The 25,386-nt window shown below is 37.3% G+C and overlaps 2 protein-coding genes across 2 annotated transcripts in view; one reads left to right on the plus strand and one right to left on the minus strand.

Annotated features, from left to right (window-relative positions):
* Positions 1-24,287, minus strand: part of LOC138702058 (glutathione peroxidase-like) — a 44,847-nt gene extending 20,560 nt beyond the window's left edge. The window contains exon 1 of the mRNA XM_069829581.1: positions 24,140-24,287. The gene's annotated coding sequence lies outside the window, so the exon portion shown is untranslated. The remainder of the gene's footprint in view (positions 1-24,139) is intronic.
* The window catches only part of LOC138702062 (charged multivesicular body protein 2b-like), a 135,547-nt gene that overhangs the window by 21,685 nt on the left and 88,476 nt on the right, over positions 1-25,386 (plus strand). The gene's annotated exons all lie outside the window — the stretch shown is intronic.

The raw sequence follows: 25,386 nt of genomic DNA on the forward strand, positions 1-25,386 counted from the left end.
TTAGAAGAAATTAAAAATTTGCTACTTGATTCAATTAGTGAATAAAGTAAAATTTTATTCATTCTTATTGCTAAAGCATTACTTTAGTAACGAGAACCAGGGGAAGATATGGCGAACAAGGGAATACAAGGAGAACAAGATGAATATAAGGAGAACAAGGGGGAAGAGAATGAGAACAAGGGAACTACAAGACCAACAAGGAGAATAGAGAGAGAACCAATGAAAGTTAAGGAGTACAAGGGAAAGACAATGATAACGAGGGAAATATAAGGAGAACAAGGTGAATACGAGGAGGTATACAAGAATACGTATGGGTTACAAGGAATAAAGGTGAATATAAGGTGTAAATGATTAAGCTGTACTGTAGTTTTATGGCTGAAGAGCTTAAGAAATGTGAACAACTTTTCCAAACAAGATGTGTTCATCTGGTCTTGATTGTGTTCCTTATTAAGTAAAGAGGAATTGGCTTCAGTAGTCGACGTCTTCGGAAAAGATTCCATATGAAGGAAAATCTCATGCAGTTGACCTTGCAAGTCCGTCTTGGGCAAGAGAATATGAATCAAGATCCTTTCTCGATATCTCCGGATGACGACAGTGGGACATTCCAAGGGCACATTTCATAACATGTTATCTTCAGTACAACAGCAATTAATGAAACCTACTAGTATGAAGCTGGCCATTCCTACATAACGTCATTGTAAACATCATTAATATTGTACGCGTCATTGTCTTTCTCAGTATCATCTTCATTGCCATTGGTGCCTTCATATTCATTAGCAGGGTCGGATACTTATGAAGATCGCGAAAATCATGACATGGAATAGATTTTTACTAATCTTTACGAATTAAGTGATTCTGATTACTTATTTGTTTGAATACCCTATACAATTTCTTGAACCCTGTTTTACCCGAAAGTACATTAGGGTTACAGTTATAGACTGATAGTTTATATTATTACAAGGAGAATTCATTTGATTAGGGAAAACACGGAAATTTTACTTGAAGAAAGTAAAGAGATAGGTTTGGAAGTAAATCCCGAAAAGACAAAGTATATGATTATGTCTCGTGACCAGAATATTGTACGAAATGGAAATATAAAAATTGGAGATTTATCTTTTGAAGAGGTGGAAAAATTCAAATACCTGGGAGCAACAGTAACAAATATAAATGATACTCGGGAGGAAATTAAACACAGAATAAATATGGGAAATGCCTGTTATTATTCGGTTGAGAAACTTTTATCATGCAGTCTACTGTCAAAAAATCTGAAAGTTAGAATTTATAAAACAGTTATATTAGCGGTTGTTCTTTATGGTTGTGAAACTTGAACTCTCACTTTGAGAGAGGAACATAGGTTAAGGGTGTTTGAGAATAAGGTGCTTAGGAAAATATTTGGGGCTAAGAGGGATGAAGTTACAGGAGAATGGAGAAAGTTACACAACACAGAACTGCACGCATTGTATTCTTCACCTGACATAATTATGAACATTAAATCCAGACGTTTGAGATGGGCAGGGCATGTAGCACTTATGGGCGAATCCAGAAATGCATATAGAGTGTTAGTTGGGAGGCCGGAGGGAAAAAGACCTTTAGGGAGGCCGAGACGTAGATGGGAATATAACATTAAAATGGATTTGAAGGAGCTGAGATATGATGATAGAGACTGGATTAATCTTGCTCACGATAGGGACCAATGGCGGGCTTAAAGGGCGGCAATGAACCTTCGGGTTCCTTAAAAGTCGGTAAGTAAGTAAGAATTCATTTTACGTGGGTAATCCAGTCTTGCTACTTGAAATTAACACATATCTACTACATTAATTTGGATTAATTACAAATTCTTAAATATATTACATATAAAATTACAAAACTGTTTATAACAGCATGTTTTTCTGAACACATTGAATAATGGTTTGTCATATATTACATTACAAAAATGTAAATGTCCGACCAAAATAAATCTTCTGTTTTCGAATACTGGACACTGAAACAAAAGGTAGTCCACAGTTTGCATTTCCTCACAGATACATAAGTAGCCATTTTCCTTATGTAATTGAAATCCTTCTAAATAAGACCCAAATTTCCCATGACCCGATAAAAATTACGTTAGTGTAAAATCCGGTATAATTTTGTTGCTATTTAAGCGGGTGTCGACGCTAGGAAAAAATATTTCTCTCGTAACTGAACCCTTTGTACTGCATATTCATTATATGGAACAATCAGTGGCTGTGCAGTTCAAAGGGTTCTGATTAATAATATGCGGATAAAACAATTGCGAAATAGAGTTCTAATAGCGAAATATGAACACATTCGTGAATTATTACTATTGTATCGTTTTAGCCTATATCGAATTTCATATTCTGTGTTTTTCTGATTTTTTTTCTCTTGAATTTATTATTTATATCCAAGCAGGCTAAAATACATGGTATTTCAGGTGTTCTGGTTAGTGATTACATAAGTGAACTCAATTCAGTATTTCACTAATAATTTGAAAGTGTTAATTTGAGGGCTGCAAGCTTTTTTCGTTTTTAATGAATGTGTGTTAAATACAGTTTCAATCCAACAAATATTGTCTATTGACCATACCGCACCTTTACCAGAATCCAACTAAAGGCTGGTTCACAATAAACCGGGAATGGAAGCGACAACGAGAACGGGAACGGAAATATTGTTAAAATAAATGTATTTAAATGCGAACATTCACAATTAACTATTGTGAATGCTCGCATTTAAATACATTTATTTTAACATTATTTCCGTTTTCGTTTTCGTTGTCGCTTCCGTTCCCGGTTTATTGTGAACCAGCCTTAACCTTTAATGTTAATTATTTGGAAAGTAATAGTCATATTGAGTTAATACTTCAATTCCAAAATACAGTAATTCTATTTTCCAAAATTTCCATTAATCTCCGCCAAGAGTACAAATCAATCTCTAACAATCTCCGCAGACACCAATATTAAAAAAAAAAAACACAAATGATAAAATTAATCTCCATAAATACCTGCCGCTGTTCATTAGCATCTTCAGTGTTGTCATCTTTTTACTCATACTCATTATTTTCAAACTCATTATCATCTTCAGTGTCATTGTTATCGTTATACTCATACCCATGTCTTTTTTGTCATTATTATCGTTATAGCCGTATCCATTATCATATTTATTCTCATACCCATTATCATCTTTATTGTCACTGTTATCCTCATTATCAACTTCACTGCCGTGGTTATCTTCAATCTGATACTCATTATAATCTTGATTTTGTCATAGAAATTTCTAGCTCTAGTATTCCCACTGTTCCTTTTAAAGGAAGTCGCTACAATATCATGTTGGTGGTACTGCTATCTGCTTTGTTATCTCTTTTTGTTGCTTTACTCACATTATTAAATCCGGCGTTCTTGTTGGATATTACTGTTGTTTCTATTATCACTACCAGCCACCGGCGTGTCTCAGTCGGTTAAGGCGCTTGCCTGCCGGTCTGAAGTTGCGCTCGGGCGCGGTTTCGATCCCCACTTGAGCTGATTATCTGGTTGGGTTTTTTCCGAGGTTTTCCCCAACCGTAAGGTGAATGCCAGGTAATCTATGGCGAATCCTCGGCCTCATCTCGCCAAATACCATCTCGCCATCACCAATCTCATCCACGCTAAATAACCTAGTAGTTGATACACAGTCGTTAAATAACCAACTAAAAATTATCACTACCATCATTACCACTACTACTATTACTCCAAATGATATTAGTATTAATGCGTATTAGGTCAGTAGCCCATTAAATGCTTCATAATTCCAGCTGTTTCTTACGGGGTTTAAATTAGTTTCCCTACCTGTTTCTGTTGTAGCATTGTATTGTTAATTTCTTTGAATTGGCCAGCCAAGGTTCTATACTTCGTCCCATAATGTCTGACAGGCGACGTAAACATTGCCGGTAGAGGATGAGAGTATAATATGCTATTGAACCAATGGCAAAAATCTCATTCCACGCTTGTCTTGAAGATGAGCAGAGGAAAATGGGACACACTCACGGACAGGAGAACGCGAATTCGATTATGCGCACTGTTCAAAACATACAAAGGTGAGCCTGCGTGGAGAGAAATAAAAAATAGGTTGCAGCCGCCAAATTACTCTTCAAGGAACGACCACTCATATAAATTGAGGGAAAGAAGGCAGAGGACGGACACTGGAAAGTTTTCTTTTCTCAATCGTACTATCAGGGACTGGAATGCTTTACCTGCAGACTTACTAAAGGCTTTACCAACAACCAAAAATCTATTTAAAATAGGCTTAAGGACCTTATTAATAGACGGTAATTATACACAGTAATTAAAGGGTGTAAATGATATGTTGTTATTGAAGTGTTGTATCCGTGAAGAATTATGTTGCGTCAGTGAAGTGTGTTGTATCAGTGAAGAAGTATGTCGTGTCAGTGAAGTGTGTTGTGTCAGTGAAACGTGTTCCTGTCAGTGAAGCTTTATAGTTTATAGTGGCAGTGCAAAGTATTTGAACAGTGAAATGTTTTTGAAGTGTTAGTGAAATCAGGATAGAATCAGTGAAATGTGTCGTAGTTCCAGTGCAGTGAGTGAGTTGACAGCGAAATGAGTGTAATGTTGAAAGGTACTTGTGCAGATATGAACATATCATACTCGTGGGTTTTAGTTCGATCTTAGTTTTAAGATACAAATTAGATTTATTTCAAATGTTATTTTAAGTGATCGTTTCATTTAATTTAGGACATTCCCTGTTGTTGTTATTATTATTATTAACATAAAATTTACTCTGTCACACGTTAAAAGTGTTAAAATTGTTAAAAAGGTATTTACCTTCGACAGACGGCCCGTTTCGACGCTATTTGTCGTCGTCTTCAGTGTCTCTTGAACCACTGCTGATTTTGGCTCTGCGATGTGCAGTTATCGATAGTAGTGGTGGGGGCGTGTTGCTCCTATGATGGGGGTTGGTTGTCTATATGCTATGACGTACTATGACGTCAAACAATGTGTGTGTATTGAACTGTAGTTGCGTATTAAGTATATATTGTGGGTGTGCTATTGTATTCTTATATATTTCGTATTGTTCTAGGGTGTTTAACTGTGAACTTTTTGGTGTGATGTGTAAAATTTCCATATCTGTTTCTATATTATTGTAGTCATGATTATTGTCGATAATGTGATCTGCATAATTTGATGTAATGTAAGGTTTGGTTATAGCTTTAATATGTTCGTTGTATCTTGTATGAAAGGATCTTCCTGTCTGTCCTATGTGAAAATGTGGGCAACTATTGCATTTTAATTTGTAAACTCCAGTTGAATTATATATATCTGAATGTTTAGTGTGGTTATTTAAGTATTTCTGTGTTGTATTATTTGTTTTGTATGCAATTTTGTACTTTAGTTTTCTGAATGAAGTTGCAATTTTGTGGGTATTGGTATTGTGATATGTTAATGTTATGTATTTATTCTCGTGTGCTGTTTGTGTTGGTTTGGTCTGTTTTTGTTTTGCCTTTTTTATTAGTGTGTCTATTATGTTAGGGTTGTATCCATTGTCTTGTGCTATATATTTTATTGTGTTTAATTCTTCAGTGTAGTTGTCATTGTTCATTGGTATATTAATTAATCTGTGTGTCATTGTACGGAAAGCTGCATGTTTATGTTGTATGGGATGATTTAAATGAATTGTGTATATGTGTTGTGGTTGTAGTGGGTTTCCTGTATATTTTGAATTCGTGTCTGTTATTTGTTTTGGTTATGGTGATGTCTATTATTATTATTATTATTATTATTATTAATTATTGTTAGTATTAATTATTAGTATTATTATTAATTGTATTTTTAATTAATAAGTTTATTATTGTCATTACTGAGTGTAATTAGTTACCACTGCCACCGGGTATATACCCATTGCAGTGTGAATAAATACATACATAAGTAGAATGCTTCAGACCGCTCAACTTCAAGATAAGCGCGGAATGAGACCTCTGCCATTGGTTCATAAGGAATTGTAGACCTCCCTCGAAAAAGAATGTAACAACAAATTAATGAAATTTGTGACTTCGGTGGAAAAATAATGTTGAAGTTTTCATTTATAACAATAAATGAATGCATCCAATAGCTGAATAAACTTGTATTCTTGATTAATCAAATGGTTCTTACTGTAAATATAGGCCTAACGAATTCGTCCCTGAAATTATTTTTTCTCCTGAAACGTTTATTACAAATTTGTTGGTTACACCCTTATTCGAGGGATGTCTTCAATCATCCTTCTCTCTCTCTCTCTCTTTACCGGCAATGTTTACGTCGTCTGTCAGACATTATGGAACGAGTATACAGGGTGATTCACGAGGATTTACCGTCCTTTACGGAGCTTATTTCCGAAGACATGTCATATAAACATGGGTCCTATTCTCAATATTTACAGAGTTACGTTTCGTTATTGGAACGCATTGCTGTGAACGCGTGATCTTGGTCAGCGTGCAGTCAGCAGCCAGCGAGAGCTCTACGGAAATCAAAGATAGCCGTATGCAGTTACGTAGCGCGACGAGTGCCGTTCACAAGCGTGCGGCCAAGTGTACTCAAGCGGACAGCGACATTTTTTTAAACGTGTTCTAACTCTGCAAGACTGTAAATTAGGATGCAAAATTGAACTGCAAATAATTAAGTCGGTGGAAGTGGTGTGATTTGTAATAATTGTTGTGATAAGTGCGTAAGAATAATGTAATTTTGTAGTTAAAAATAGAAAAAAGATGTCTATAAGAAGCAACTAAGGAGTTCACAGCACATTTTTAGCTTCGTAATACTTGCCAAATAAAGAAATGATACTCCTGAATGATTCATTCTCTATTTGTATTATTCCTTTATCTTCAAACTAAAGAAAAAAAAAACGTATTTTACAAACAATTTTAAATTAGTGTAACTCTGAAAATATTGCGAATAGGAACTATGTTTATATGATATTTTTTGCTCAAAATGTCTTTAGAAATAAGCTCCGTAAAGGACGGTAAATCCTCATGAATCACCCTGTATATAGATTTATTTTGCCCAAAGTTACTTGGTTCTTTTCCCTGGTACCTACCTTCATTATTTGTTCGGTCTTGTCTGTGGCGACCTTACTTACTTACTTACTTACTTACTGGCTTTTAAGGAACCCGAAGGTTCATTGCCACCCTCACATAAGCCCGCCATTGGTCCCTGTCCTGAGCAAGATCAATCCAGTCTCTATCATCATATCCCACCTCCCTCAAATCCATTTTAATATTATCTTCCCATCTACGTCTCGGCCTCCCCAAAGGTCTTTTTCCCTCCGGCCTCCCAGCTAACACTCTATATGCATTTCTGGATTCGCCCATACGTGCTACATGCCCTGCCCATCTCAAACGTCTGGATTTAATGTTTCTAATTATGTCAGGTGAAGAATACAATGCGTGCAGTTCTGCGTTGTGTAACTTTCTCCATTCTCCTGTAACTTCATCCCTCTTAGCCCCAAATATTTTCCTAAGCACCTTATTCTCAAACACCCTTAACCTATGTTCCTCTCTCAAAGTGAGAGTCAAAGTTTCACAACCATACAGAACAACCGGTAATATAACTGTTTTATAAATTCTAACTTTCAGATTTTTTACAGCAGACTGGATGATAAAAGCTTCTCAACCGAATAATAAAAACTGTGGCGACCTACATTCATAAATTAATTTCGAGTTGCTGGACATACGAACAGGAGAATGTAGTCTTAGCAAACGGTTTTGCCGCACAGGTACTTTATAAGTCCAAAAAAGGAGGCAGTGCGCATGATTAGACATACAACGAAACAAAACTAATTGTATTACCTCAACTAGTCCTTCTCTTGTGATCCAAGTCGCACGTCCTATATCTGATCATGCGCACTCTCTCCTTTCTGGGACTTACCAAGTATCTCTGCGACAAAACTTTTTTCTGGGACTCCACACAACCAATGAAATCCACTGGATTCATCATGAGCAGGTAAACAGAGAAACTGGAGCAATCGTAGGCGCATGAATATGTGTGTGACCCAATCTGAACCCGCAAGATACTTTTATGACCTTCCTGAAAGCGGTGGGGTCTTGAGAAACACTGGGTGCGTCTTATGACTATCTTCAAGGCTCTCCAGCAAGGCGTGGTTCCGTTGGAGAAAGCTGTTCAGTAAGTCTACCCACAAGGTGCACTGCGCATATTGTATACTATTTCCTACGCACGTCTTCAAACAAGGCTCTAACCTTCTGACCGGTGAACCGGTGAGTTATGTTTGAAATGACTCATACTACAGTTAACAACAGAATGCATCCAAACTTCTTCCTCTGGGGATGAACCGTAGCATCTGTTTTTGTAACCTAATGTTCCATTCTATTGACGTTTTGTAATCAATTTTGCCTATAGTCACGGAGATATTCGGTTATAGGTATTATTTTGAGTTCATTAACTACCCTATTGCTTCATTTATTTTGTGATCTAAAAGGCTATATCCAGCAATTCTTCTCAATAACTACAATAATAATAATAATAGTAATAATAATAATAATAATAATAATAAAAATAATAGCTCTACTCTGTACTGTATTGTCTATTGGCCTATTATCTTTTATTATGGTCTCTGTTCATTGTACAGCGTTGCTAGAAAGTTTAGGGACACCTTATAATTCTTATAAAATGCTGGCCTTAAATTATTAGAGAAACTAACAATGTTTTTAACTGTTCATTAACAATAGGAAGTACTAATTTTTTAATGCGATTTCGTTACTTATATGATGGTTAAAAGTGTTATGCTTTATTTAACGACCCTCGCAACTGCCATCAATCTGGCCAGGGATCGAACTCGTAACCTTGGGGATTGAAGGCCAGCGCTATACCAACTGTACCACTCAGGGCGATCGTATGTATGTATGTATGTATGTATGTATGTATGTACGACCTGGTTGGCGAGTTGGTATAGCCTTCTATGCCCAAGATTGCGGGTTCGATCCCGGGCGAGGTCGATGGCATTTAAGTGTGCTTAAATGCGACAGGCTCATGTCAGTAGATTTACTGGCATGTAAAAGAACTCCTGCGGGACAAAATTCCGGCACATCCGGCGACTCTGATATAACCTCTGCAGTTGCGAGCGTCGTTAAATAAAACATATTTTTTATGTATGTGTGTATATCCACTCACTTAACTTGTGTGATTCGGGTTCCGTATATTGCGGATAGATGGTAGGACTGACCCATTTTCAAGTTGCACACCACTTCGGCGGGCCACGCTATGCATGACGTGTATCTGTGGAGAGTTATGTCGTGTACTAGGGTGAGTGTGAATGAATGGATGAGGAAGATGATGAAGATGAGGAAGGGAGAAGGGAAAACCCAGTGCCGGCACGTAACCTACTCCTGTCGAATATCACCAAGGGGGCCGCCAGGCTTAACGTTCTCGTCCGACGGACGAATTACTATCAACAGTGACATATGCTTTCTCTTCATATGATCTACAGAGAGATTTGGGAATTAATCCAGGCATATTGGTACACAATCTAAGTTGTGCACCGCCACCTCTCCTAGTCCCGAGGTAGTTTACACGAAAGTTTCTGACCTCCCCGGGACTCGAACCCTGGTCGACTAGTACACATTACCACAGAGGTAACTCGGCGAACACTTGTGCCATAAAGTTAATATTATTGAACGATTTGTCGTGCTATAACTTAATATGTAATATATCTCTGTTGTCATAGTAACCCCTTTCTTCGCAGACCATATCAAACTACTCATCATTATAAATTTGATGTTATTTGTTATAATGCTGTCGTACAAAAAAATAATGTATGAATAGTACATTATGCAACGAGCCTATAATGATAGTAATTAAGAAGCGAGTATGCATGTTTATGAAACGAGCGCAAGCGAGTTTCATAATTTTCATACGAGCTTCTTAATTACCATTATAGGCGAGTTTCATACGACTTTTTATGCTCGACCATATTTCCAACTTGAAATTATTCAGATGTATACATTTTATTTGTATCTGACAAGATCGGATGTGACCTTGTTCTAGGTCGTGTATTGTGAGATATGCGCAGACGCGAAAGTATTGATTTTTTCCGAGGAACAATAATGTCATTGACCTTGATGTAATCCCGTTAAACTTGATATAACCTTGATTATTGAATTCGACATTGAAAAACGAGATGACAAATTGAATTTATTTTAATATTATTTACAATTAACGCTAATTATTATAGTAACAGAACATAACCTTCTGCGACAGTATTGGATTTCCAGCCTCCGTGACTTTTCGCTAATTCTCTTTCGATTGCATATCCGAGAATAATCGATACTTGCGGTTTTATAACGGTACAAAGCTGACTTGTCATTGGCTGAACACCTGTAAGCTGAGTTGTCATTGGCTGAACACCTGTACTTTAATGAGTACGGTAGGTGTACTTTAATGACATATACGTTATTACACGTATTGTCAAAATTAGCAAACTCGCTTCGCTCGTTCCCTAAACATTGTTATAAAGTACTGTAAACATAATGAATTTGTTTCATAATATATCATTACACCTCGGCTACTCCTGACGTCTTGTGACAAATACTGTATTTGCCCGCATAATTTGCGCACCCTACTTTTTAAGGGATTATTTTGAATTTTATTTTTGCTCCGTGTATTTTGCGCTCACATTTTACGTACATATTTTTTTCAGTGTAGTAGGGATTACGTACATATTTTTTTTCAGTGTAGTAGGGATTTTCCTTCCCTACAGTCCATCGTAGGTCATTCACCAGCAACTGAAGTACCTGCTTCAGAAAGAAACCCCGAAGTCCCGCTACTTTAACAATGCTTGTCCTTGGTAGAGACAAGTTACCGGTATAGAAAATTAGCCCTACCGTAAATACTTACCTATACATATACTATAGGGGTACCACTTTGTAAATGCAGTTGTAATGCGCATGCGCTAATCTCCCCTCCTACTCTCGGCTCCACAAGTAAAGAACCCTGGCCTCACACCACTTCTGCACAGATGACAGTGATTGACAGGCCAGTTAGGGGAAGCTGTTGCCACGTTTGCTCTTGGCTGGACTCTTTAAATGTATTTTATTTTGCAACTGGTTGGATTCTTTCAAAAATGGAAAATTCACAACACAGCATTCTCGGCGGTCTCCTGGCGGTATCTTTGTCCACAGTTTCACTAATTGGGGGAGCGTGTCAGTCAGATTTATGGCTTCCTGAACCCAACCCTGCAACGAAGGTTCTTTACTTGTGAAACCAAGAGTACAGTTCTTGTTCATGGCGAGCGCTGAATTCGTAGGGAGTACAGTTGCGCCAAAGTGAAGTGAAGTGGTAGTATAAAATAAATAAATGAATACTAGTAATAGTGCTGTGTGTTTAAGTTATAACCAGAGTATTGACATGTCTTTACGTGAGTAATATTGCTTGATCATAAACTCATGTATGAATGTTCCCCAGAAAAATAGACGAAATTATGCGAGCATGTGCGGAAATCAGAGGACAAATATTTTGACCAGAAGTGTACAGTTGAAGCGGAAGTAAAGAACACAATCCAATAAGAGTCTCGATAATAGCGACTTAGCACCGCCAACTTCGGTTGATTCTGATTGGTGATCGACGTCGGGGAATGCACAGAGGGGAACACGCAGCGAGTATGGGAGAAGGAAATGATTTAGGTTTCCGCCATAGCTGCCTTTTCTAAGTGGTCTAGCTATAATTGAGATAAACTCAGAACAGGACCTCTTATTTGAAAAATCCGCATATTTTACGCACCCCAATTTTTCAGTGGCCAAAGTTAATTAAAAAGTGCGCAAATTACGCGAGCAAATACGGTATGAGGACCGGACTGTAGCTGTTGTGAAGGATGTAGAATAGAGAGATGTTTGATGATTAGGTATTGATAGTTATACCTTGACCAAAACTATTTCCGACTTGACAGCTTACAGAGAAGGGGGAGCAGTGTTGTCATGTTGCCCATCTTTCGTGTAAGCAAGCGCGCTGCCGATAGAGTGCAGTAATGAACGGGTGACATACACTTTTAACCAATTTGTTGAACACTAGGCATTAAAATTTGTGTACATTATTATAGTAGAAGTAGTAGTAGCAGAAGTAGTAGTAGTAGTAGTAGTAGTAGTAGTAGTAGTAGTAGTAGTAGTAGTACCGGTATTCTTCAATGTAATACCGTTAGAAAAGCGTGGAAAGGACTGTAAACAGGTTCAAATTTAATACGAAGCCTCTACTTTTATGAGTGTCCGTATTCTTTAATGTAATATTGTTAGAATGGCGTTAAAAATTGTAAACTATAAAAATATTTAGATGACCTTAATGAATACACAAAATAAAGTTAAAATACAGAATAAATTATCAGAAAAGTTCATAACTCTTAATGGAATTAGACAGGGTAACTCCTTATCAACACTCTTATTTAATATTGGTCTAGAGCGAGTTATTAGAAAGATTGCCATTAATCCAGGGGGAACCATATTTAATAGAATGTTTCAATACTTTGCTTTTGCTGATGATGTAGCTGTATTTGCACGGAATGTGTCATCCTTAGATGATGTCCTCAAACAGATACATAATGAGACAAATGCTTCAAATTTAAATATTAACAGAACAAAGACAAAGTATATGAATAACATAACCACGAGAGACAATACTGTAAAAACTGTTGTCTTAAATGAGGTTACTTTTGATAAAGTGTCAAGGTTCCGATATCTCGGCTCGATAGTCACCGAGGATAACAACATATTAACTGAGATCAAGGATAAAATAGCCATTGGCAATCGAAGCCTCAGAGCATTAGATAAAATTATAAGAACCAGATATATCTCCAAAAAAATGAAGGTGAGGATTTATAAAACAATTATTAAACCTACAGTGACTTTTGGAAGCGAAACCTGGACTCTACCTGAACGAGCAATAACCATCTTAAATACGTGGGAAAGGAAAATTTTAAGAAAAATTTGTGGCCCTATTTATGATAAGGGAGAGTGGAGAATTAGGACCAATTCTGAACTACAAAAACTATATAAAGATTCAAGTATTGTCACTGATATAAAAATTAGACGGCTGGAGTGGCTGGGCCACATTATCAGAATGGACAATAATAATATTCCTAAAAGATTACTAGATGCCACGCTAAGTGGTAAAAGAAGAGCAGGAAGACCAAAACTACGATGGTTGGATGATGTTCAGGATGATCTAGTTAAAGCAGGAATTAAGAGATGGAGACGGAGAGCCCTAGAGAGGGAAGATTGGGCGGCAATTCTTAAGGAGGTCAAGGCTAAACTAAAAGGGCTGTATGACCACAGATGATAATGATGATAAAAATATTTATGGTTAACAATTTGCACGGCCTTTTTCTTTTCCAATATCGATAACAGTGCTTTTATTAATTTTAACACAAGCAGCAGTTCTCATTACGACTTGCGCCGAAGGTAAAAGAGGCCCGCCATTACCTTTTTCCCTCTCAAAATACTCTCTTACATTACACACCATCTCTCGCGCTTGACTCTTTAACGGAGCACTTTGTACACTATTCTTTGTTCTCCGCCTGCCTTTCCTTCCTTCCGACATTGCACAAGTCACCTGTTTAGAAACTCTTGCAAAAACTAGAAAACACAAACTAGCACACACTCCACCAATGACAGCGAACATAATACGTGTAATATAATTTAAACACAATAATTATCGATACACTAAAACAATAATACAGCTAAATACTATTTTTAATTCACACAAAGCACGCACTAACCAGCCAACCAAAGTCATTCCGGGCGCTGTATTCACCACTAGGCCGTGGTATTCACGTGCAACTTCTAAACATAGACACGGCAACACCGTCCCGTTACCATGGTTACGCGTCTCTCGTGATTGGTTGATTTGAATGGTTGCCATGGTAACATGATAAAGGCGCCATTTGAGCGTATTCCGAATCTCACCGGTGAGCAATCCGATGGCATCACGGTGTTCCGAATTCCACCGATGACGTCATTGATGCTCCACCGGTGTCGCACCGGTGCCATCAACTTGCAGAGGTGGTGGTAGTCTCCATTAGCCGCCATCAGTGAATCTGATTGGTTCTTGTATAGGGCGGGAATTAGCAGACGAATGACATCGTGCACTGTTGTGTCATGGCGGTGTGTTCTGCTGTATTGTTTGTAATGAGCACAACGTAAAAACAATATGTTAATAGCTTATGAGCGAACATGTCAACGGACCAGTTATTACTACCGATTCAAGAAATAAGTTGTTTATGATCTCTTTTATTTGAACGAGATGGCAGTACGGAAATTTCGCAAAACTTTGCTAGCGTAGCACAGATAACCACTTACACAGTCGCCATGACAGCATCGATTCTTCCAGCAGTTTTGTTCCTTATTTTCGTTGCAACGTGACGTCATTGATGCCACCGGACCGGTGAGATTCGGAATACGCTGTAAGTCAGGTCGGAAGTTGTTTTGGACAGACCATAAGCTGTGAGCGTGTATCATGGTTGTAATGGGAAGCTAGGAGTGTGAAGCGGGAAGCCAGGTAATTAGGCGTGGAAATATTTAAAATCCGATATAGCAGGAAAAGAGGGGGAATGGAGTGCACGTCTGCCTTTCAGCGGAAGTCAAGACAGTTGTTCGAAATAAGGTGAGAGGGGAGTGTAAAAAAAATCGGATACAAGCATTATGAATAAGTTGAAGTTTCGATGACGATAAGTTCACTATACAGGAACATCGTAATAGTCAAAATGGGATGACTTTAGTAGGAAGGATTTTCTTTAATGTTTTCAGTGAATGAATAATTGAACCGTGAATTGCAGAAACCCTAGCACGTAAAGCTGGAAACCCGGTGCCAGAGAGAATTTTTCTCCGTTCTACCGATGCTTCGCCATATGGAAACGCAGAATTACTACACTGAAACTCCATATTATGTACTTCGGTACATATCATAGTAATATTATGTATTCCAGTTTAGATTTGAGTTGAAAGTTATGGTAGTGCCAACATAAATAGCCTAAATGATTTAGAAATGCATGAATCAAAATCTTCCGTTACCGCGCTCCATCTTCTACATTCTTTCACAACACATGAATTTATTTTTAACTTCTCCTGAATTAATTTTTATGCCTGTTTTCTTGGCATGTTTTTGTCTCATGTCAATTTTGCAGGATTTATATTATCCACATAGCTTTCCCAGTTCATGGTAACAATCTTGTCTGGAAATTAGTTTCCTTGGCCTACAAGGAAAATGTAATGTCTCGAAAATTTGTTTCTCCCTCTAATGACTGTTGCTAAGGCGCGAAATTAGCCCCTGGATATGCAATTTATTACGCAATGCTCCAACCACTAATTTTCGCCGGCTGAATTGAAGTCAAAGTCAAGGGCATCTCGTACCAGGAATTGTACGTTTCCGCGGACTTGGCCCCCGGATACGAACAAAGTCAATATGTTCATTTACGTAACGTTCATCTGCGCGGGTTTTCCAGGCAGGAGCGGCAATTTTTTAATGTAATTACTTAAATCTGCATTTCATGTTGACCATTACCGCAATGATTGCCCGCTAGATTCAGGAATGCCCTTGTAACTTATGTACGGAAAGAATATGTCTTGCCCAAATTAAATTTTTAAGACTATTGAACGCACCAGTAGTTCTTCATGGTAGTGAGAACAAGGTCTTAATTGTTGCTTGTTTAGTCAACTGTTAGAACGTCACAAGTGATACCAACATGGCACCACTTATGAGGCAACTATACCAGGAGTTAAAGGGATAGGCTGGTCAGTTTCTTTGATTATTATTAGAGGAGAAAAATTTGCTCTGGCGCCGGGGATCGAACCCGGGTTCTTGGTTCTACGTACCAAGTGCTCTAACCACTGAGCTACGCCGAAGTTCAATCCTCAGCACCGGATCGAATCCCTCGCCTCTAGTGTTTTTCCCTTTGTGGCCTGACTCGAAGTTCGACATATATGTTGACATACATTAAGTCAACTGCCATTATACAAGGAGCGCACTCAATTGAGTTACTTGGTGGCCGGGATTCCACAGTAATATGCACTGTTGGGCGAAGAATCTACTTAAAGATTAATTTTTGGTCCTACAGAATATATCTGTTATGGTGACAATGGCTATTATTAGAGGAGAAAAATTCGTTCCGGCGCCGATCGAACCCGGGTTCTTGGTTCTAATAATCTATATTATATAACTTGTGTATTTCGAGTTTGCATATCGAGTTTGGATTTGTAACCAACAGCTGTTCTCAGAAATGAAGATTTCTGCATTTATAGCGCCATGTAAAAACTCAAAACACTCTCCCTTCCATATAAAAAACTTGAAATTGAATTGAATTTCTTCAGGGGAGAGACGGATGAAATTTTGGTAATTTTCAGTAAAAAGTCGCATTTTCGTTTTCTTGTGAAAAATAAATTAGCATAAAAATTACGCAACACATAAATGGCTGCATCCTTGAACTTCAATTCAATGCAAATTTTACAAGCTGTTTTCTCATGTCTTTTTTTTTTTTCAACATATTTCGTAGGGTTTGAAGTGTAAAGGCCATTACAATTTTGATGCTAGGAACATGAAATTTTTAGTGCATGTTCTGTATACTGTGGTTAACAAAATAGAATATCACTTTTTTGATAAACTGAATACTTTCGAAGTTAAGAAGAAAAACATACACTAAAAATTGAAAATTTGAAGTTGCATATTTTTTGTAAAATTCTGGATATGCCTACGTAGTTCTTTTCTAATATCAGAGATGTTATAAAAAGAATTATGCATGAAACTTAAAATTTTTTAGAGGAGATAGATTTAGAAATTTTTTAAAATTATTTTTTCTTAAATTTGAATAACTCGAAAACCATTACTCTGATCATAATGAAATTTATATGCAAGAATACTTATATTAAGGGGATGAAGTGTACGAAATATGAAGTCTCTACCTTAAAAATTGAACAAAATAGAAATTTCACCCATCAGCACCTACTTAATGTAAGATAATTGAAGACAAAACTTTGTCATGTTTGAATTAGTACTTCAGTAGCATTACTCGTACACCCACGAATAGTGTCGTCCAGCTCACGAACAAAGATGCAATTCATTATCGCGTCATTTGCCATTCTCCTATAGCCTTGGATCAATTAAGCGTAACAGATAAAAAGAAATGAACCTAAATAATCCTATCCAGTGTTATGCAAGAGGTTGGGCTAATGTCATACGAACCCGCAGGCAATGTTTCTGTCAGAGAATGCGATTATTATTATTATTATTATTATTATTATTATTATTATTATTATTATTATTAAATATCCATTTATAACTTATTTTACCAGTGGCGCTTGAGAATTTGAAAAAAATGTTTTAATGGCAGAAGGTTACGAACGCATACAAAAATTATGGCAAAACATGCAGTAACATTTTGACAATATCTACCATAAGATGTATTATAACTAGAGCCCGGATGTTTAGGCATTTATTTTGGTTAAAATAGGCAGGCATATAGGAACTAAAATAGCAAAAATAGGCAGTGAAATAGGCATTTATTATTCATGGAAACAGACAAAAAATAGACAAATACTTAATAAACTATCCCATACGGTACTCACTTTCCTTGGTTACATGTAACAACAAGATGCTTTTTTAAGTTGTCAACGTCATAGTGAGCCGCCTGTCAGAGAGAACGTTTTTCATGGTGGAAAAATATCTTTCTACTTCTACTGAAGTGATTGGAGCAAACTTAAAACAACTTACTTCAGGACTGTATCTACTTTCTTTCAGAGATCGGGAAAAACCGGCTGTGGATTGTCTCAAAAAGAGGGGTGTGAGAAGGGATTAGAGACTTCAAAGTACGCGTGACTTGTGCGTGCAAGCGACAACAGTAACGGGACCTGGAGACTTGCTTTTAATACTTCCCTCATCCCCTTTCTTTCGTTGGTAAACCCCGAAGTGACCTGAGCACTGAGGGTTATACTGTTCAAACATCTTTGTTAAGTCACATAAAAGATGGAATCGGTAGGGGAGAAAAGTTTACGACTTCTGCTGGAGAATAAGATTCTCAGCAAATATTTGTGTGAGGTGAATAAATATTTTTAATTTGTACAACTGTTCGTTTTTGTTTTGTGATATAATTTATGTGCGGTTTATTTTAAGTGCATTACAAATATAGAAAATGTACAATAACAATGTAAAAAGGCTAAAAAAAAAGGCATTTAACCTTAAAATAGGCAACAGGAACTAAAATAGGCAAAATAAAAATTGGGCCTATCGTCCCCAAATGTGTGGTAACTTGTTTGTCTCTAATAGGTCTTTCATACATACACTCAGTTTAAAAAAAGGCATTTTGCCTAACATCCGGGCTCTAATTATAGCCATATATAAATTTTACCACTGAATCTTGAAAGAATGCTGAATTGAATGGCTTATAGTTCACTTAATTTAGATTATTAATTTGTCTTTTACAATTTGTTTAATTATTGCAAAAAATCGAAAATAAACCTAAACATAAGATCACATAAGTACATTTTCTTGGTCCTAAACTAATGACGCCATTAGTCCCAAATTTTTATCAGATCTTACATATTGGCTTGTGATAGTGAAACTTAGTTTTTATTTTCATGACTTGAAAATAAAGTTAGTTTCATAATGTTATACATGCTGTGAACATTATTTTTTCCAAACTCTGTTTTAAAGTAGCTATCACAAAACGGACAGATCTTTCTCTGATTATGTAAAAGTGAGTTTCTTATAGCTGTATATATGTATAGGCCTATGTAAGATCTGATAAAAATTTAGGATCAATGAAATCATTAGTTTACCAGGAATTTGAACCTATGCCATCTTATGTTTCAGTGTATTTTCGATTTCTTGGAACAATTAAACAAATTATTTAGGACAGATGAATGATCTAACTTTAGTGAACTTTATGTCATTCAATTCAGCTTTCTTTCGAGATTCAGTGATAAAGTTTATGTATCGCTATCATAAATATTGTGGTAGATATTATCAAAAGTGTCTGTGCATGTTTTGCCGTAATTTTTGTATGCGTTCATAGACCGCTACCCTTAATATACGAGTAAACTTAAAATAATTAACTCAAATGAAAATAACTGAGAAAAATAACGCTAGGAATATATACGCAACAAACGCACTAAATTTGTAAAAAAAAAAAATGGCTGCAATTATACCTAACAATGATTACAGCATAGGTACTATTTATTTTAATTGGTTATTTTACAACGCTTTCTCAATAGTTATGGTTATCTAGCGTCTGAATGAGATGAAGGTGATAATGCCAGCGAAATGAGTCCAGAGTCCAGCGCCGAAAGTTACCCAGCATTTGCTCTTAATGGGTTGAGGGAAAATCAGGTAACTTGTCCCAACCAGGATTTGAACCCGGCCACTCTCATTTCACGGTCAGGCATACTAACCTTTACTCTACAGTGAGTGAAATTACACAAGATGACTGAGAATAATTTTGTTTAAAATCTACATTACACAAAACCTGGAACTACATAAAATAAATTACAAAATTTGGGGTTAAAATGTACAATGTACAAACTAAAATTAAAAATGTACATTAGTCACTTTTACATTATGCTATAAACAAAATCACGTAAAGAAAGGGTGATCATTATTGTCGCAATTTGCTGTGCATGTTGTGCTCTGAATATCTGAATGCTGATGCCAATTATTTTATCTCATTATCTGTTGTTGTAAATGTACTGAAAGCCATTCCAAGATTTCCACGGTGTGACTAACCCAATACCGGCTATTACTGGAAAATGTCTTACATAACGTAAATGCTGTTCATAAATTAAGAATAAGCTGCAAGCTTCTAGGTCCTAAAAAATTATGTTTAGACTACTAAAACACGCGCTTTAAGTGGCTTAAGTAAAGTTTTTAATGGTAAAAGAGCAAAATTTTATTATGATTTCTGACTAGGCTATAATTTTCTTGTGAAGGAATAAACTGAAACAGCGATTGGATGAAATTAATAAGGATTGTTGTTGTTATTATTATTATTATTATTATTATTATCATTATTGCTACTACTACTACTACTACTACTACTACTACTACTACAAAGTTACTAAATAGGCCTACTACTATTACTAATAGAATTTCATATGGAATCAGTGGCGGATTTACAATTCTGCTGCCTGTAGGTACTGTCGATGACAGATCTCATCTGCCCTGAACCTTGGGGAAGTTAGGGGTGTTGTTTAGAGGGGTGTGAGGCTAAGTTTGGAGCAAGCGGATAGCTAACGGTACTTTTGGCGTAAATATTCTCTGCTTAATCTCCTTCCTATTTTCTTCCCCCCCCCCCAAAAAAAAACATTTCTCTCCCTTCATTCGTACTTGTAAGACGAAGGTGAACGTTGCTTAATAGAATTGCAGGTGTAAATATATAATTCAAAGTAAGACGTAGCAATATAACGTTCATATGTAGTGTACTCCATAGTAACGTGGCGCGGAATTGGTAAATCAATGTTTTTATAATGCATGCTACATTGTATTTCTAACTTTCTCTCCATCCACTACTAGTGCGAAACTACTACCCCAACTCCGTATTCCTTCCAGGGTAGATGAACTGTGTCACTGACAATTTTCTGGCCCCCTTTTCCTTCATATGTACCCCACCCTGCTTTCATCCTCGTAAGATGTGCACACCTGTGGAGTAACGGTCAGCGAGTCTGGCCGCGAAACTAAGTGGCCCGGGTTCGAATTCCGGTCGGGGCAAGTTAACTGGTTGAGGTTTTTTCCGGGGTTTTCCCTCAACCCAATACGAGCAAATGCTGGGTAACTTTCGGCATTATTACCTTCATCACATTCAGACGCTAAATAACCTTTGATTCATTCCACCGGCATTATCACCTTCATTTCATTCAGACGCTAAATAACTTAGATGTTGATACAGCGTCGTAAAATAACCCAATAAAATAATTCCTCGTAAAAGTTGGAATAAAAAATTCCGCGTTGTTACTATCAGCGATACACCGGTACATAGAATACGTCATCGAGTTTCATGAATGACATTGCTGTTGCGTTGGTTTGAATGTTTTATTTTTGTTTCGGTTTACAAATGAAGAGTCCACTGCAAGAATGATGGATGTCACTTTCTTGTCGAAAATGAACCACGACTGTCAATGCATAGCTTAAGACATATAGAATGTACATACAGAGTTATATGGCATTAACACTGATAGTCATTGTCCAGTAATGATCGGAAAATCACAGTTATGCTTTGAGCGCTAAGCATTTCAAACTTTCAATTGCTTCTCCTGCAAAATGTATTCCAAATGACATCCATCATTCTTGCAGTGGACTCTTCAAATGGAGAGTATGGGTCTACGATTGTTCTTTATTCAACTGTCCGAAGACAGATCTTAACATCATAAGTGATACCAAGAAGGCACCACTTATGAGGCAACTAGGCCAGGAGATAATGGAGTAGGGTGGCCAGTTCCTTCCCCCCCCCTCTATTGCATACATCGCCGATTACCTACATATTACACTAATCAGATTTTAGATACATTCAATCATTGTTCTTTCTCTGACACATCGTCAAGTGAGATGTAATGCCTAATAATACCGGTTGATGTATCCCCTACATATCAGCCAGAACCTCAACCGGAGGAGGGATCTATGATATGAGAAGTAATGAAGAGCATGCAATGTAGTTTCTTTTCATATGAAGCGACATTCTGAAATTAGTCTTAGCTGTGGTTCAAAGTGTATCGTACAGTATTAGGAATAAGTTTTGCCGCACAGATACTTTATAAATCCTAGGAAGGAGGCAATGCGCATGATCAGACATACAACGAAACAAAACTAATTTTATTACCTCAACTAGCAGTTCTCTTGTGAACCAGGTCGCTCGTCCTCTGATCATGCGCACTGCCTCCTTTCTGGAACATAAATTATCTGTGAGGCAGAACTTTTTCCTAAGACTGTACATGTATATTATCACTTTAATATTGTATAACTCACGATTAAAAACGAAACGAGTGGTCGCACAAGTCTATAGCTGTTCTCGATGCCGAGATATTACTGAGAGAGTTCGCGCGGCACGGCTAATTTTTATACAGTGGACTCTCCTCAGTTCGACAGAACAAAATTGAAAGTTCAGTCCAATAAGGGTAGTGGGTGTGGCAGGTGAAACGAATAATAATTCTTATTGGTTATCCATCAACGAATACAGTACTGTACTTGCATTTCCTGCCCGCCCCGAGACTTGTATATGCGCTTCTAGTACCACAGTGGGTTTCGACAGTTCCGTCTCACAAACGGCACAATTCTCAAATAGAAAAAGAAGAGTTCATTAATTTAAAATCAGTGATTAAATATGGATGTCCTAATCAATAAAATATTCTGTTTTCCTGTGATAAAAGTACCACTACAAGACACAGGACCAATTTCCATTCAAATGGCAAACCCATTTCTTAATGGCCGTATGGGGGCGTGTCTAATTCTCCTACGTAAGCAGTCGAACTATAGGATGTCGAACTTGATTTCTGTCGAACTTAAGAGCTTTCACTGTACGTAACTTCGGCGCCCTCATGCTCGTAGCGAAGATAGATGGCGTCATTGAGTGTGACAGGGAACAGGGGATTAATTTTTTTAGTCTAAAGTTTATTGTTTAATAATGAATGAAATAATTTATCCTCGTGGGTAGGCCTACTGGTAGGCTAGATCTATAAAGAAACTAGCCGTACTCATGAAATCCGCTGAATCTTAGATGGCTTAAAGATTTCAGTATTGTTAATTTTTTTTTATCTTGTGCTGTGACAAAGTTTAGGCCCTTTGGTCCGTTTCGTCTTCACTTTCATGAGCAGGGGTGTATTTCAGGTCTGGCGGCGCAGGGGAACTATTTTTACGGCGCCAGGGATCTTCTAATGATTTTCATATACATACTTACTTACTTACTTACTTACTTACTGGCTTTTAAGGAACCCGGAGATTCATTGCCGCCCTATCCTGAGCAAGATTAATCCATTCTCTATCATCATATCTCACCTCCCTCAAATCCATTTTAATATTATCTTTCCATCTACATCTCGGCCTCCCTAAAGGTCTTTTTCCCTCCGGCCTCCCAACTAACACTCTATATGCATTTCTGGATTCGCCCATACGTGCTACATGCCCTGCCAATCTCAAACGTCTGGATTTAATGTTCCTAATTATGTCAGGTGAAGAATGCAATGCGTGCAGTTCTGTGTTGTGTAACTTTCTCCATTCTCCTGTAACTTCATCCCGCTTAGCCCCAAATATTTTCCTAAGCACCTTATTCTCAAACACCCTTAATCTCTGTTCCTCTCTCGAAGTGAGAGTCCAAGTTTCACAACCATACAGAACAACCGGTAATATAACTGTTTTATAAATTCTAACTTTCAGATTTTTTTACAGCAGACTGGATGATAAAAGTTTCTCAACCGAATAGTAACAGGCATTTCCCATATTTATTCTGTGTTTAATTTCCTCCCGAGTGTCATTTATATTTGTTACTGTTTCTCTCAGATATTTGAACTTCTCCACCTCTTCAAAAGATAAATTTCCAATTTTTATATTTCCATTTCGTACAATATTCTCCTCATGAGACATAATCATATACAACGATTTTCATATTGTCGTCAGAATTTATAAAAAGTCATGTTTTATCCATATTTTAAACAATTTCATAATGAGGTCTTCTCCGCAGACGTAACAGCCTCTATATCTAGATTCGAACCCATGTATTTTCGTCTGACATTCGCTAAGTATTGCTGCGGAAATGGTGGTGAAGATAGTGAAGACGACGGCTACGACAGCGAAGACAACTACTACCAGTAGGTCTAGTACCGAAATCCCAGAATCAGGGCACAGTTTTGTTTAGAAATATACCATTGTTCACGAGGATTAAGAACCAACAACCAGTATTACACATTCACAAACAGGAGGGCTCCCTCGTTATGTGGTCAGCACGGTAAAACATAGGACAAACACACCAACTCCTATTGTTAGGAATATAAATGTGCACTGCCGAACAGGAATCGAACACGGGTCCACTAATTTTATATGTGAAAACGCTGCCACTTGAGACACGAAGGAGCTTCTTAATTATTTAAGTAAGGAAATTTCCTAAGCAGATTAACACTACTTTGGACACACAGCGTGATGCACATGTTGACACTCACCTCGGCGATATCCTTTGACGCTCTCCTTCACTTTAAGTCGCTGCGTTAGCTCAAAGATCGACTGTGACGTCACTGGTCAGTGCGAGAGTGTTTTATAGACTCCCCCTCCCCTCACCGTAAGGCGAGTTAAGGTCACGTTATGTTAGTTATTCCTTCCCTTGTAGTAATAGGATAATGCGGCCAGCACCCGATTTGCAAGTTAACCAGAACGCCCTTGCAAGCTTAGCGGGGCCTGGATCCTCGCCACTGATGGCAAGTTATTTTGTAAAGCAGAATTACCCTTTTTCTTACAGCGCACTCGGTCAGATACGAAGCTGCGAACCTTGGTGTCATAGTACTGGAAAACCGACAATCGGTCGGTAAAGAGGGACTGAGGGCTCTCTCAAAATTTCCCTGATTTTGGTTTTCTACGAAATTAAGACCAAAGACGCAGGGATTTTTTTTTTTTTTGTAAGTTCACTGAAATGTTTTTATAATTGATATGGATGGCACTGGTGATTGTTGTCTGCCGATGCATAAATTATGCAGTTTAAGAAATATCCGTAAATAGGAACATAGTTTTATTTTATACACAGAATTTAAAAAAAAAAAAATCCGTGACTAACGAGAAAGGTTACGGCGCGACGTCACATTCTTAGTCATAACATGGCCAACATTAAGAAAGGCTTATATATAAACGCACGTTTAACATGAGTTTAAAATACCAGTTCCTTTGTTTGTTTGTTTGTTTTTTTTTTTTTTTTAAACTTTGAACATTTATATCAGGCGATTGTCAAGATGGCCATGATTAGACCACAGTCTAGCAGTCTAGTATATACGGTCACGAAGATTGAGTTGTTGAGGGTGCTAATTCCTAGACTGTGCCGGTACTATTTCGCTTTGTCTGTAATGAGGCGATATTAGCGATCCTAGTGGTTAGCAACTATCTATGGATGCATATTTACTACGTATTGAGCTTCGTGACTGTATATACTAGACTGTGATTATACAATGATAACAAGAGGGTCCGATTCGCGCCGTAGTCTGTCTTTCTCCTTAATGACGTCCGTTTGTGTAAAAAAGGTTTCTATATAAATGCACGTTTACACGTAACCAAGAGAGTCCGATTCGCGCCCTGTCTTTCTCGTTAATGACTTCCGTTTGGGTGAAATGTGGACGTCAGCAGTAGATATAATAATTATTATTTGCACTTGATAGTAACATTAACTGCTTGGACCATAAGTAAATGTGATGAACACCGAATCACT

Source organism: Periplaneta americana, chromosome 6 (assembly GCF_040183065.1).
Source record: "Periplaneta americana isolate PAMFEO1 chromosome 6, P.americana_PAMFEO1_priV1, whole genome shotgun sequence".
Classification (NCBI taxonomy): Eukaryota; Metazoa; Arthropoda; class Insecta; order Blattodea; family Blattidae; genus Periplaneta; species Periplaneta americana.